Here is a 14,714-nt window from a genome sequence, read left to right on the forward strand (position 1 = left end):
AAAAACAAATAAAAATATTCTACTCGAGAAAGAGACTGTCATCCTAGGCCTCATATTCTTTCTCTAATTTTAAAATAATATTGGACAATGTACAATAATCCTTGAAGAAAATAACACTTTAAGATATACAAAGAAAGGCTGGGGCAGTGGCTCAAGCCTGTAATCCCAGACCTTTGGAAGCCAAAGCGGGCGGGTCACGAAGTCAGGAGTTCGAGACCAGCCTGGCCAGCATTTTTAGTAGAAACCCCCGTTTCTACTAAAAATACAAAAATTAGCTGGGCATGGTGGTAGGCACCTGTAATCCCAGCTACTTGGGAGGCTGAGGCAGGATAATCGCTTGAACCTGGGAGGCAGAGTTTGCAGGGAGCCGAGACCAGGCCATTGCACTCCAGCCTGGGAGACAGAGCAAGACTCCGTCTCAAAAAAATAAATAAATAAATGAGTAAAATAAAAAGATATACAAAGAAACACTTCATAATAATGAAAATTTTCTATCAACAATAATAGCCTTACATAATATAAAGCAAATTTATAAAGAAAAATTGGTTGCCGGGCACGGTGGCTCAAGCCTGTAATCCCAGCACTTTGGGAGGCCGAGGCGGGTGGATCACGAGGTCAAGAGATCGAGACCATCCTGGTCAACATGGTGAAACCCCGTCTCTACTAAAACTACAAAAAATTAGCTGGGCATGGTGGCGCGTGCCTGTAATCCCAGCTACTCAGGAGGCTGAGGCAGGAGAATTGCCTGAACCCAGGAGGCGGAGGTTGCGGTGAGCCAAGATTGCGCCATTGCACTCCAGCCTGGGTAACATGAGTGAAACTCCGTCTCAAAAAAAAAAAAGAAAAAAAAAAAAAAAAAAAAATTGGTTGACGGACTCATAAGAAAAAAAACACTGATAAAGAGGGGAGCTTTTAATACATAATTAGAAGGAAACAGAAAGCCTTGGAGTCATATACAGAAGGTCCTAGGATTAACAATGTTTCACTTAAGATTTTTTGACTTCAGGATGGTGCCAAAGCAATACACACTGAGTACAATACCCATACGACCCTTGTTTTTCCTTTTCAACATTTATTCAATAAATTGTATGAGATATTCAACACTTTATTATGAAATAGGCTTCTTTTTGTCAGATAACTTTGCCCTTGGATCACCTGAGGTCAGGAGTTTGAGATCAGCCTGGCCAACATAACGAAACTCTGTCTCTACTAAAAATACAAAAATTAGCTGGGCATGATGGCAGGCACCTGCAGTCCCGGCTACTCTGGGGGCTGAGGCAGGAGAATCGCCTGAACCTGCAAGGCAGCAGGTGCAGTGAGCCAAGATCGCACCATTGGACTCGAGCCTCAGCAACAGAGTGAGACTCCCTTTCAAAAAACAAAAAAACCTCGCCCAGCTGGGGGCTAATGTAAATATGGTGAGCACCTTTAAGGTAGGCTAGCCTAAGCTGTGATGTTTGGTAGATTAGGTGTATTAAATGCATTTTTGACTTGGGGCACTTTCAACTTACAGTGAGTAAGCTCCTCAGAATGTAAACCCATTGTAAGCTGAAGAGCATCTGTTCTAAAACACAAGGTAAGCTGAACAAAAAAATAAAAATAAAAACATTCATCTCAGGAATTTAATAAACAAATACCAAACCAGACAGAAAGAAAAGATAAAGAGGAAATTCGTGAAACAGAAAACGAAATTGAATGGATCTTAAAAAGCAAAAAAAATCATTCTATAAATACAATAAAATTGACAAAGTTCAGAGACAGTAAACAAAAAAGACAGAAATTACATATTACCAATTTCAGAAGTAAAAGGGAACATCACTAAAAATATTTAGAAAACATTATGAGGAACATTATAATGAAACATTTAAAAAATATAAATTCCTACTTTAAAATAAACATAGACAACAATTAACAAAATGTTAACTTTCATGTCCTCCACCAGCCCCATATTTTGTTTGTTGTGTTCCACTTTGTGTGTGTTTTGTGCAAAATGCATGTGATGTGGTTGTGTATGCACATTTTTGGTTTATGTAAACCATGTTAGGTCATAAAACTAAATTTTATTTTTTTTGAGATGGAGTCTTGCTCTGTCACCAGGCTGGAGTGCAGTGGTGCAATGTCGGCTCACTGCAATCTCCGTCTCCTGGGTTCAAGCAATTCTCCTGCCTCAGTCTCCCGAGTTGCTGGGACCACAGGCGCGTGCCACCACGCCCGGCTAATTTTTTTGTATTTTTAGTAGAGATGGGTTTCACCGTGTTGGCCAGGATGGTCTCGATCTCTTGACCCCATGATCAGCCTGCCTCGGCCCCCAAAGGGCTGGGATTACAGGTGTGAGCCACCATGCCCTGCCAGAACTAAATTTTTAAGACTTTTAAAACTCAGCAGTATGTTCATCCATGTTTCCAGCATATGCTAACCTATTTTATAGAACTAATCGTCTACACCCAAAATATTTTATCTGTTTATTATTCCATGACAGACACCTAGATTGCCATTGGCAATAACAATGCTAGGAACATCACTATACATCTTCATAGAAATTTATGAAAATTTATTTAGGACACATATTGGTAAGTGTAGTTGCTGGTTCATAGCAGAGTCATATACTTACACATTTACAAATAATATTGATAGCTATATTGCTCTCCTGAATGGTTGAACCATTCCATATTCTCAAAAGCACGGAATAAAGTTTGTTGTGTAACCACTCATTTCCATACCATCATTTGCCATGATCAATCATTCTAAGTCTTGCCATTCCATTAAACACATACCGATATTTCACTGTCATAATTAAATTTCTCTGATTTCTAATAGGTTTGAGCATTTCTTCAAAATGCTTGATAGCCTCTTCTGTAAACTATGCCATTTTCTTCTCTTACAGGTGCTATATTTTCCTTGTTCACTTGGATTATATACAACGAATATTAATGCCTTATGAATTTGAGACATAGAAATACCTTCTACTTGATACTTTTGTATATGGTGTAAAGTAGGGGGTCAACTTCACTCTTTTTCATGTGCACATCCAGTTTTCTTAGCACCATTCATCATTTGTTAAACAGACAGTTCTTTTTTCATTGAATTGTCTTGGCATCTGTACTTGATTTTAATATTCATATCTGTGTCTCACATTGAATAAACATCCTTAAATTGAATTTGGCATAAGCAAAGTTTTTAGGGTGATGTGCTAATGCAGGTCCTCTTAGAAAAAAATGCAAATTCAGAATTACTTGTTTATTAGGAGAAATGACTGTGAGAGAAAACAGGAGAGGAGCTGGAAGAACTAATTGCCAGACCACAATGTAAATCTAACACTGGGTAAAGAACAAAAGGAAGACTTGGCAACAAAGTGAGACTCTATCTCTAAAAAAAAATTACAAAACTAACGGGTGTGGTGGCATGTGCCTATAGGCCCTGCTGCTTGGGAGGCAGAGGCCGAAGGATCACTTGAGCAGGGAAGGCAGAGGTTGCAGTGAGCCAAGATTGCACCAGTGGGTGACAGAGTAAGACCTTGCCTCAAAAAAAAAAAAAAAAAGGAAGGAAGATTGGATAAAATCATCTGGACTTCCATGCAGCCTAAGAAAAGTAGTTACATTTGGCCAGGTACAGTGACTTAACACCTGTAACCCCAGCACTTAGGGAGACTGAGGCAGGTGGATCAAATGAGGACAGGGGTTCGAGACAAACCCGGCCAACATAGTGAAACCCCGTCTCTACTAAAAATACAAAGATTAGCTGGGTGTGGTGACACACACCTGTAATCCCAGCTACTCAGGAGGCTGAGGCAGGAGAATCCTTTGAACTCAGGAGGCGGAGGTTGCAGTAAGCCGAGATCATGCCACTGCACTCCAGCCTGTGTGACAGAGTGAGACTTCATCTCAAAAGAAAAAATAAAGACAAGTTACATTAAAGACAAATCCATTAAAGTCAGGTATTCACAATCTTATCTACCCCACAGAGAAGATCCATGTCTCCCCTGAATGGGCCTACGTTAGAATCCTTACTGCTCTCAGGCATTGACTGGGAGCAGCATCCCTCAGAAAATCTGGCCTTGATGCAAACACAGGATTGGCCTTAAAACACAACAATAGGGGTCTTTGGTTACCTGCATCAAAATATTTGTGAAGTACATTTCCATGGCTAACACATGCTGGTTATGTGCTGTTTCTTGATACAGATGCTGGTATTTTGAGCATGTTGAAAATTAAATAATCATGACACATATGGCATATACATTTTCTACATATATTTATACTTCAATGAAAATTAAAATGTGTGGTGCTATTCTATACTGGAAAACTCAGTGTTGTAAAGCTATCAGTGATCCTTTGAATAATTATACATTTAATAAAACTCTCAGTAGTTTTTTGGTGAAAACTAGCAAGCTGAGTCTAAAATTTGTAAAGAAAAGCAACAGTCAAGAATAACAAAAACATCAAAAGAAAATAGAAACAGGTGGGTTTATACTATAAGACATCAAGACTTTTTATGTATTTGTAGTAATTAAAGCAGTGTGGCATATATGCAAATACAAACAGAATAATGGAAGATAATAGAAAGTCCAGAAAAAGATTTACATATATCTAGTCATTTGATATTTGACAAAGATAATAACTAAAATGGAGAAATCTCTTAAGAAGTTAGGATAGGTCCTTTGTATATTCTTCACCTGAAAAAATAATCTTGACCTTTAGCACATCCCATATGTAAATATCAATATGAGATGGAATGTGAATCTTTAAAGATTTTTTTTAAAAGCAACTAAAATATCTTTGAGACCTTCTCTAATGTTGGCAAAGATTTTTTAAAGCACCAACTGAATAATAACATTGAAAAACTTAAAATGAGAATGGTTGTTCAACAAATGTACCATAAGAAAAGTGAAAATCCTGGCCACAGTTGAAAAGATAATCACAATATACACATATGTCAAAAGGCTTGTAAGCAGAATATAAAGAAATCCTATAAATACAAAGTAAAACTGACAACCAAATAGACAACTCAACAAATCACTTGAATAAGCACTATGCAAAGAAAAATGTACAAATGTACAACAAGGCTTCACATACATGCTCTGCTCAACTTCCTTAGTCATCAAAGCAGTATAAATTAAACCCTCAATGAGACAACACTATCTACACACCAGAATGACTAATTTTTTTAAAATTACTCCTAACTGAAATGTTATATCTTTGGACGAATATGTCCCAATCCCTCTACCCCAGCGCCTGGCAACCAGCATTCTGCTCTGCTTTTTTAAAAAAATTAAAATGACAAATTAAAAAAAAAAAAATTTAAGTCTGACACCACCAAGCATTGGCAAGGACATGGAACAGACGGAACTCTACAACAGTCCTTGTAAGAGTGTAAATTGGTATAATCACTTTGGAAAATGTTTCACAGTATCTGCTGAGTTAAAATTATGCATTTGCCATGACGCAGAAATTCTACTTCCAGCAAGCAGAAATACACACACACACACACACACACACACACCCCAAAATATATACAAAATTTTATCCATGGGATCTAGTGTGCCTACACTTGCTCTACAGTAACAAAATAAGTAAACTGCTATAAAACAGCAGCAGAGTTCAATCTCACAAACATAATGTTGAGCAAAACCATGGAGACACAAAAGGATATATAAAATATGATTTTATGTATATAAAGATATACAAAAGGAAAAGTAGCCAATGGTGATAGAAGTTAGGAAAGTGATATAGTTGAGAGAGAGGGATAGTGTCTGAAAAGGAGCAGAAAAGATTCAATCAGGAAAGCTGAAACACTAGGATTTTAGGGATAAGGACATTTTAAAGTAGGAATTAGGTATACAAACATGAGAAGACAAATCAGAGATGGTAGGAATTCTGAGAACTGAGGTATGTCCCGCGACCAGCACTGTTAACAGGAATCATGGTAAGTTTAGTGAATTCTATGAATATGAGCCCAATGAACACAATTCATTTTTTGTAAAATGACTACCCTGGTCACAAGCAATGCTGGGTGGAATTACATGGCAGAGAATTAAACATTCTGTTAAGTCCACAGGTGATGCTTTTATCAGAAGCATTGAAGCAAGAAAGGCAAATTCATATCTAGAATAACTGTCTTTTCCATTAAAAATAAAGTGCTGTCTCCTCCATGATGAAAGTGGTCTGGTGTAATCGAATTCCGGCAGGAGGTTAGTAGTCCCCTTTGAAGAACAGTGCCTATCTGGGGTCCGGTGTTAGTCCATACTTTTGACAGATTGGCCATACAAATGTGGTTGTAGCCAGATTGGATTTAGTGAGTGGAATTTTGCAATATGGAACTAATAAGCTCCATTTCTTCCACTGTGACTACACTGTCCCTGAACCCACTGGGAAAGGACAAGATTGGCTAAAGAAAAAGCTTGAAAGAACATTCACAGAATGTACAATCTTGATCACCTGATTATTAAGCTCCTCCTCTGGTAAGGTTGCTCATTACTGACAATTAAATAGGTCACAAGTAATTTATATTCTGCTCATTAAAAGTAGTCCACTCACATACCTCATTGTCAATTTGCTTTGTCACCAATTATCAATCATGCTTCTCTGAAGTCCATGACCAACCAGTAAAACTGTTAGTACCCTTGGCATCCTTCCTTCTAGGAAAAAAACTATGAGGTACACTGCTCAAAATTCTAACAAATGGGAATATTTTCCTTTACCACTCTCCTTTGGGGCCACCATAGTATCAGGCTGTAGTGTGCCAACTGTTCAGTTTTAGTTGATGCTAGCATATTATGCAGAATTACCTATAAACCAGGTCCACGTTTCTTATTCATTCAACTGATTATAGCAAACTCGTCATGAAGTCAAATGTATGAACTAAAAGACTGGTGTCACTGCAGCAGGACAAATGGAGCCAGGGAAGGTCATGAAAAGAAGGTTCTCCCGGGAGGCGGAGGTTGTGGTGAGTGGAGAGTGTGCCATTGCACTCTAGCCTGGGGCGACAGAGTGAGACTCTGTCTCAAAAAAAAAGAAAGAAAGAAAGAAAGAAAGAAAAGACAAGAAGGCTCTCATGCACATATACCTGATAAGAGGAACTATCACAAAAGATTGAAAAAAATCACAACCTTGGACAAAGGCCACCAAAACCCTACACACACAAAAATACTTTGGTTAGGACAGCTGCCCAGCAACTGGCTGTCCAACCTTGAACCAATACCACCTTTGTTATTGATCATTGTGGCCAAAGATAATTGTTTCAAAACAATTGCCGGGCACGGTGGCTCAAGCCTGTAATCCCAGCACTTTGGGAGGCCGAGGCGGGTGGATCACGAGGTCAAGAGATCGAGACCATCCTGGTCAACATAGTGAAACCCCGTCTCTACTAAAAATACAAAAAATTAGCTGGGCATGGTGGTGCGTGCCTGTAATCCCAGCTACTCAGGAGGCTGAGGCAGGAGAATTGCCTGAACCCAGGAGGCGGAGGTTGCGGTGAGCAGAGATCGCGCCATTGCACTCCAGCCTGGGTAGCATGAGTGAAACTCCGTCTCAAAAAAAAAAAAAAAAAAAAAAACAATTTATGTAATCCTCCTAATTCCTCCTTTAAAAGCCCTTGTCTTTCTTTACCTCCCTGAATACATCCACTATATCCCCATTGCAATACTTATTCCTGAATAAATACAATTTTATTTTAGAGATCTTCTGTGTCTGTTATTTATGTTGACATAAGTTTGTGTCAAGAAGTGAGACTGAAGTCGGCTGACCTCAAACGGCTCAGCATCCCCCAGAACCTAGGGAGGTACAAACATTACCCCTTTTGAGCCCTCTGCTTCTGTGGCTTGCCTTTTCTGCTCTGGTGGATCTTCACTTAGATTCTCAGACTTCTTTCTTTTGGTAAGTTCTTTTGACTCTATTCAGGATCTGTTTTGGCAATAAGTCCACCTTAAATGAAGGCACTTGCAACCCTCTTGGAACTACAAAGAAACTTTTTGTCTTTTATGGAAAGCCTCTTTTTTTTTTTTTTGAGACAGTTTCGCTCTTGTTACCCAGGCTGGAGTGCAATGGCGCGATCTCGGCTCACCGCAACCTCTGCCTCCTGGGTTCAGGCAATTCTCCTGCCTCAGCCTCCTGAGTAGCTGGGATTACAGGCACGTGCCACCATGCCCAGCTAATGTTTTGTATTTTTAGTAGAGACGAGGTTTCACCATGTTGGCCAGGATGGTCTTGATCTCTTGACCTCATGATCCACCCACCTCGTCCTCCCAAAGTTCTGGGATTACAGGCGTGAGCCACTGTGCTAGGCCGGAAAGCCTCTTCTTATACCAAGCCCAACTGTTCTTTTAGACAGTACTGTGGTTCCTACAGAACTTATGTTCTGTGTGGCATATATTTTCTGGTGAATTTGCTTTGGTTTTTCTGTAAACCTGGTTTTATATTTTGTTTGCTCTGCAAGCCTGGCTTAACATTTTTGTGAGCACTCTTCATTTGGTTTCATGTCAGTCTGGTTACTTGCAACTGTAAATGATTTGGCTCTTTTGTTTTTCCTGCTTGTTTCGGAACAGGTTCCAAAAGCAAAAATAAACTTTCTAAATGATAGGCACATTATATTATTGTTTTAATGTATCATGACTAAAATTTTAAAGGGAAAATATATTTTGCATTGTCTGCATGTTCCTGTGTCTATATATGTATGTAATATTTTCTACCAAAATATATGAAAGAGCTCTACTTAATTGACTTAAAGAAAAATTAGGCACTTAAGTAATTTATCAGAAAAATAGTAGTTAACCCAAATTTTTTTAAGTTTACATGACTTGAGTAAATCTTTGGTAAATAAACTGATTTTTAGTGGCCAATAACGCCACTGGGACTAGGCATGGTGACTTGTGCCTGTAATGCCAGCCACTTGGCAGGCTGAGATGGGAGAAACACATGAAACCAAGACTTCCATAACTCTTGCAACTTTCAAGATACTGCTAGTGGACTAACCCCTGCAATTCCTCTATGAATGTGGTTTTGCTTTTAGGTTACCATTTTTGGGTGCATTTATAGTGTTTGTCCTTATCAAAATAGTCCTCTTTCCATGGATCAGGTAACATTCAGTATGAGGATTCTGCCAGCTATTGAATGCAGCTATTGCAACTTTGCATTCTAGAACGTGGGAAATAATCAGAGGATGAGTTCAGGGATCCATTCAGACAGCACAAATGGGCCTGAGCAAAAACATCCATTAATTATTAGTCCTCTATAAGCCCTTCTGCTACCTGGCGGGCTACAGTGACATTTTAGGATTCTCAGAGTTAATGTCAATTCAGCTCTAGTGACCAGTAACCCCTCCATATTCAGGTTGTTTCCAATTACCTAAATCACAGCTACCATTAAATATGGCTGCAAGTCACTTTGGGAAAGTGCAGGATGATTTATGGTAGTATAAATCAGTTTACGCAGCATATCAGCGTACTTTCTCAAGGAGACTTGACCTATGCTTCAAGGTGATATGGGAATAAGAACTCACTCACATTATGGAATTGCCTGAGAGCCCACAATTCTCCCTCATGTTGATTTACCAGACCCAGAGTTTTTCCACTTATTCAAATCAAGCTGGAATTCAGTAGGTTTCTGATCTGTTTCACCCAAATTTACCCCACAATCTATGAGCAAATACAAAGATCTGAAAATCCCTTTGGCTTTGCTGATCATTATTATAAACACGCTCATTTTGTCCCTACCAATGAAGTGCCTCCACTTGACCTCTGATGCTCCAGGATCCCACCACCCTCACTGAATTTTTTTTAAAGCCCATTTTAATGTCACAATTTTCCTCTCTCATCCCTGATCTGCAGAGAAGAGTTAATACAGAGGTCTCCAAATCTGCCAATGCTCCTTTCACCAATGAATTCTCAAGTCTTTGGCAAAGAGTATCTTCAGAATCTTCCCAGAGCACAATAGGGGTTGAATAAGGTTTTACATAAATCCACTCCAGCATTCTGTATTTCTATGTCTCTGTATATGTTCTATAACACTGGTTCTCAGTTGGGGACAATTTCCAACCCCCACCCCCACCCCCGACCACTGATGTCTGGCAGTGTCTGGAAACATTTTTGCTTGACTGAGGGGTGCGTGTGTGTGTGCACGTACGCACCTAGTAGCTAGAGGCCAAGGATACTGCTAAACATCCTATAATGCATAGAACATCCCCTAAGAAATGTCAGCTGTGCCAAGATCAAGAAATTCTATAGCATACTTACAAAGTTCTGGCGTTTTTACTTTAGGGTAGGCTAACGTTTTTGCATCCGGGTTTCAAATAACTGAGAAAACCGTTGAAAGCATTCCCAGGTGCTCAAGCTAACAGTGGGTCTGGAATCACTGTTCACTGCACCCATATCAGCAAATCCAGCCTAATCCATCATATTATTTCCACCTGATTCAATACCTGTAAGATCTACAACCATATATATTTCTCAGGTTTCTATTGCTATAAATTACAAAAATCCTTATTTTAACTATATACCGCCTCATGGTCATATTTTCTACTTGATGACTCCCCCCATTGTCTGTAAGGACCTGAGTTTCATTACTGGTCTAGAAAAATGAGAGGTAGTGGAGGCAAGTCTTGAGAATCTAGTCTTTTGCAAGGAAATCATCTCAGGGAAGGTCATCACAGGCTCTTCAGGCAAGGGAGACTGACCTCAGAGAGAAGAGGAAGGGCTCCTTCTAACAGGAAGAGAGGCTCAGGTAGATTGAGCAAAGTCCTCAACTTTGTTGGAATCTGCTCCTTTGTTCCCATTCAAAATTTTCAGGATCCCATTCCTTCCCATTGGTGCCTTGCAACATGAGAGACTCTAAAAGTTGTGAATTCAATGTGTTGTTATTCAGCCACTGATTTTGGCTTTGCATCACTCTTTCTCAAAAACAAAGGAATGCTGATAATATATAACACATTCTCCAAAATGTTAATATGCAGCCAAACTAAAAGCTAAGAAAAATCTTCCGGAGGCTCAAAATAGGGAAATTGAGTCCATGGTGGCAAAGGAGAGGTGAAACTTATTTTTTTCTTGAGACAGGGTGTCGCTTTGTCACCCAGGCTGCAGTGGTGTTGAGATCATGGCTCACTGCAGCCTTGACCTCCCGGGCTCAAGTGCTCCTTCCACCTCAGCTTCCTGAGCAGCTGGGACCACACATGTGTACCTCCATGGCTAACTTAAAAAAAAATTTTTTTATAGATACAGGGTCTCACTATGTTGCCCAGGCTAGTCTTGAACTCTTGGGCTCAAGAGATCCTCCCAGTTAGGCCTCCCAAAGGGCTGGGATTGCAGGTGTGAGCCACTGCACCTGGCTGAGTTGAAACTTAATACCTCACAAAGGGGAAAAGAACAGGATATACAACTAGCAGTCTAATCTTGACTGCAGATGAGAATCAAGGCCAGAGGAGCCATAAACACTGTGAGTAGTAAACTACCAAACACTACAAATGAAACAGCACTGCTCCCTGGTTGCTAGCCCCATCTCGAACCTAACGACCCACGGTTAACCAGAAGGGCAGATATGAGAATCAAAAGAAAATCATTTTGGAATCCTGACTGAAGCAGGTCTAAGTCCTGCTCTACCTGTGGTCTTCTACATTATGCGAGACAAATCATTCTGGTTTAACATAAGGGTTGGTAAATTTTTTTCTGTAAAGGGCCATAAAGTACATATTTTAGATTTTGTGGGCCATAGTTTTGGTCACAACTATTAAATTCTGACACTGCAGCAAGAAAGCATAGATAATACATTAAAATATAGGCATTGCTGTATTCTAATAAACCTTTAAGGCAGTGAGCTAGATTCAGCCCACAGGAGGTAGTTTTTCCAGCCCTGGCTTAATCCACTAAACTGCAAATTACTTTGAGAGTTGGTGAGCTATCCTGATATCTAAGAGCAAGCTAAACATCGAAGACCCAGGATTTCTGACATTTAACACGGTTTGAGGTACCATGGACTTTACCTACTTAGCATGTGAAGGTGTAGACAGAAACAACAGGAATTGTAACCCAAATAGAGAAAATTGTGGAAATCTCACAGAAATCTCTGACCTCAGAGGTCCTATCATTTGCTGAGTAAAGCCTTTAACCAAATAAGCTTTAAATGTCACAGAAATGCCTAAGAAACAACTATTATTCAATCCTGCTTAACTGCCTGTTCCCACGGTTTTTCACTGGCATCATGCTGTTCTCTCCCTATGTATATCTTTTCCTCAGGGAATCTTTATTAAATTTTACCTCAAAAAGTATGTATTTCCACTCTGTATCTTCAGAATTTGCCCTCATCTTGTCACCCAGTCTGGAATGGAGTGGCACGAGCTCAGCTCAATGCAACCTCCACTTTCTGGGTTCATGATTCTTCTACCTCAGCCTCCCAAGTAGATGGAATCACAGGCACCCATCACCTTGCTGGGCTAGTTTTTGTAATTTTTAAAAATAGAGATGGGGTTTCACCATTTTGGCCAGACTGGTCTCGAACTCCTGACCTCAGGTGGTAACGTCTGCCTCGGCCTCCCAAAGTGCTGGGATTACAGGCACAAGCAACCGCACCTGGCCTCTTTGTAAATTTTTGTATTAATCATTTTTTCCACAGCTGCTGTACAATGTCTAGAAAGGCCCAGCCACTTCCCCCAATCAGATCAAGCACTTGAAAAGACAAGCCAGTGCCCTAGGTTATCCATCCATACAGCCAGTGAGTAAATCTGTCAAGATCTAAGAAGCATTCCTACAACTGGAATTACATTAAAACCATATTAACTGCATGGATTTGTACCTAAAAAGCTTTACATGCATTCACTGCAAATATATATTCACACTCACCAAATGCATCTGTAACTTTGAACAAGTTTTTATAACTGATTTCCAGATTTCATTTTAGCCTCATATTCTATATGATGACACAAGATTTCTTAACCGTAAGGGATTATTATGTTCTAGTAATTTTTCAAATTATTTTTCACTATGTTATTGTAAAATAACAGTATTTTACTATAAAATTGATGCTCATGGCCGGGCGCGGTGGCTCAAGCCTGTAATCCCAGCACTTTGGGAGGCCGAGGTGGGTGGATCACAAGGTCAAGAGATTGAGACCATCCTGGTCAACATGGTGAAACCCCGTCTCTACTAAAACTACAAAAAATTAGCTGGGCATGGTGGCGTGCGCCTGTAGTCCCAGCTACTCGGGAGACTGAGGCAGGAGAATTGCCTGAACCCAGGAGGCGGAGGTTGCGCTGAGCCGAGATCGCGCCATTGCACTCCAGCCTGGGTAACAAGAGCAAAACTCCGTCTCAAAAAAAAAAAAAAAATTGATGCTCAGTGAAAAAATTAAAATATAAAACTTAAATGTGAAAAAAAATCCCTGCGTTCTCCTTGCTGCTGTGGTGGCATAGGATAAACTACCAAACATGATTGGTTCACACTCACATGGACACACACGAGTTTAAGGTATGTGATGTTCTAAGACTGAATCTCACTCTGTCGCCCAGGCTAGAGTGCAGTGGCGCCATCTCGGCTCACTGCAACCTCTGCTTTTCCAGTTCAAGCGATTCTCTTGCCTCAGAAGCCGGAGTAGCTGAGATTACAGGTGTGCACCACCACACCTGGCTATTTTTTGTATTTTTAGTAGAGACAGGATTTCACCATGTTGGCCAGGCTGGTCTCAAACTCCCGACCTTAAGTGATTCACCCACTTCAGCCTTTCAAAGTGCTGGCATCACAGGTGTGAGCCACTGCACCCAGCCTGTGATGTTTTCTTTTTTTAACAATGGAGCTTGGCCGGGCGCATTGGCTCACGCTTGTAATCCCAGCACTTTGGGAGGCCAAGGCGGGTGGATCACAAGGTCAAGAGATCGAGACCATCCTGGTCAACATGGTGAAACCCCGTCTCTACCTAAAAATACAAAAATTAGCCGGGCATGGTGGCGTGCGCCTGTAGTCCCAGCTACTCAGGAGGCTGAGGAAGAATTGCTTGAACCCGGGAGCTGGAGGTTGCGGTGAGCAGAGATCACGCCACTGCACTCCAGCCTGGGTAACAAGAGTGAAACTCCGTCTCAAAAAAAAAAAAAAAGAAAGAAAAAAAAAAAAACAGGCGCTCCCAGCACAGTGATATTCTTAAACTGTTATACTCTTGTCATAAAATTTGCCCATCATTTTCAAGGATCCTTTTTACTGTAGCATATAAAAATTATTTCTATTTTTACAAAATTCAGCAACACTGATGTGCCACTCACCTTTTCTATTTGAATCTCCTAATCAAAAATTCCCATTCTATGAATTCCAGAAAAAAAAAAAAAAAAAAGAGATGCACATTCTATATTCTGATACATATTAACTTCTCTTCCAAAAGCATTTTTTCACTGTCACCATTAGGGAAAAGTGTGAAAGCCAGCCATGATCCAAAAATCGATTTTTGATGAACTTTATCAATTTTAGCAACTTTTTTGTCCTTTATCTCAGAATACGGGGGAGAGAAGTTGACAAAAGAAATCTGCAATAGCCTCAAACTAAGTTCTGACGAAAGTAATGCTACAGCCTTTAGAAGGCAATCATGTTGAAGCCTGAATGAAAATGTGAATATAAAAACCAATGACCAATTCAACATCTACTAAAAAATGTTTGTCATTAGCAACCGACACTTAAACCCTTACTTTAAGTGTTGAAAAAATAAGTGTAGTATGTAGTGTCCACTTATTACAAAATGAACAAAATTGTTACA

This window comes from Sapajus apella, unplaced genomic scaffold (assembly GCF_009761245.1).
Source record: "Sapajus apella isolate SASKATOON/1434 unplaced genomic scaffold, GSC_monkey_1.0 scaffold130, whole genome shotgun sequence".
NCBI classification, from domain to species: domain Eukaryota; kingdom Metazoa; phylum Chordata; class Mammalia; order Primates; family Cebidae; genus Sapajus; species Sapajus apella.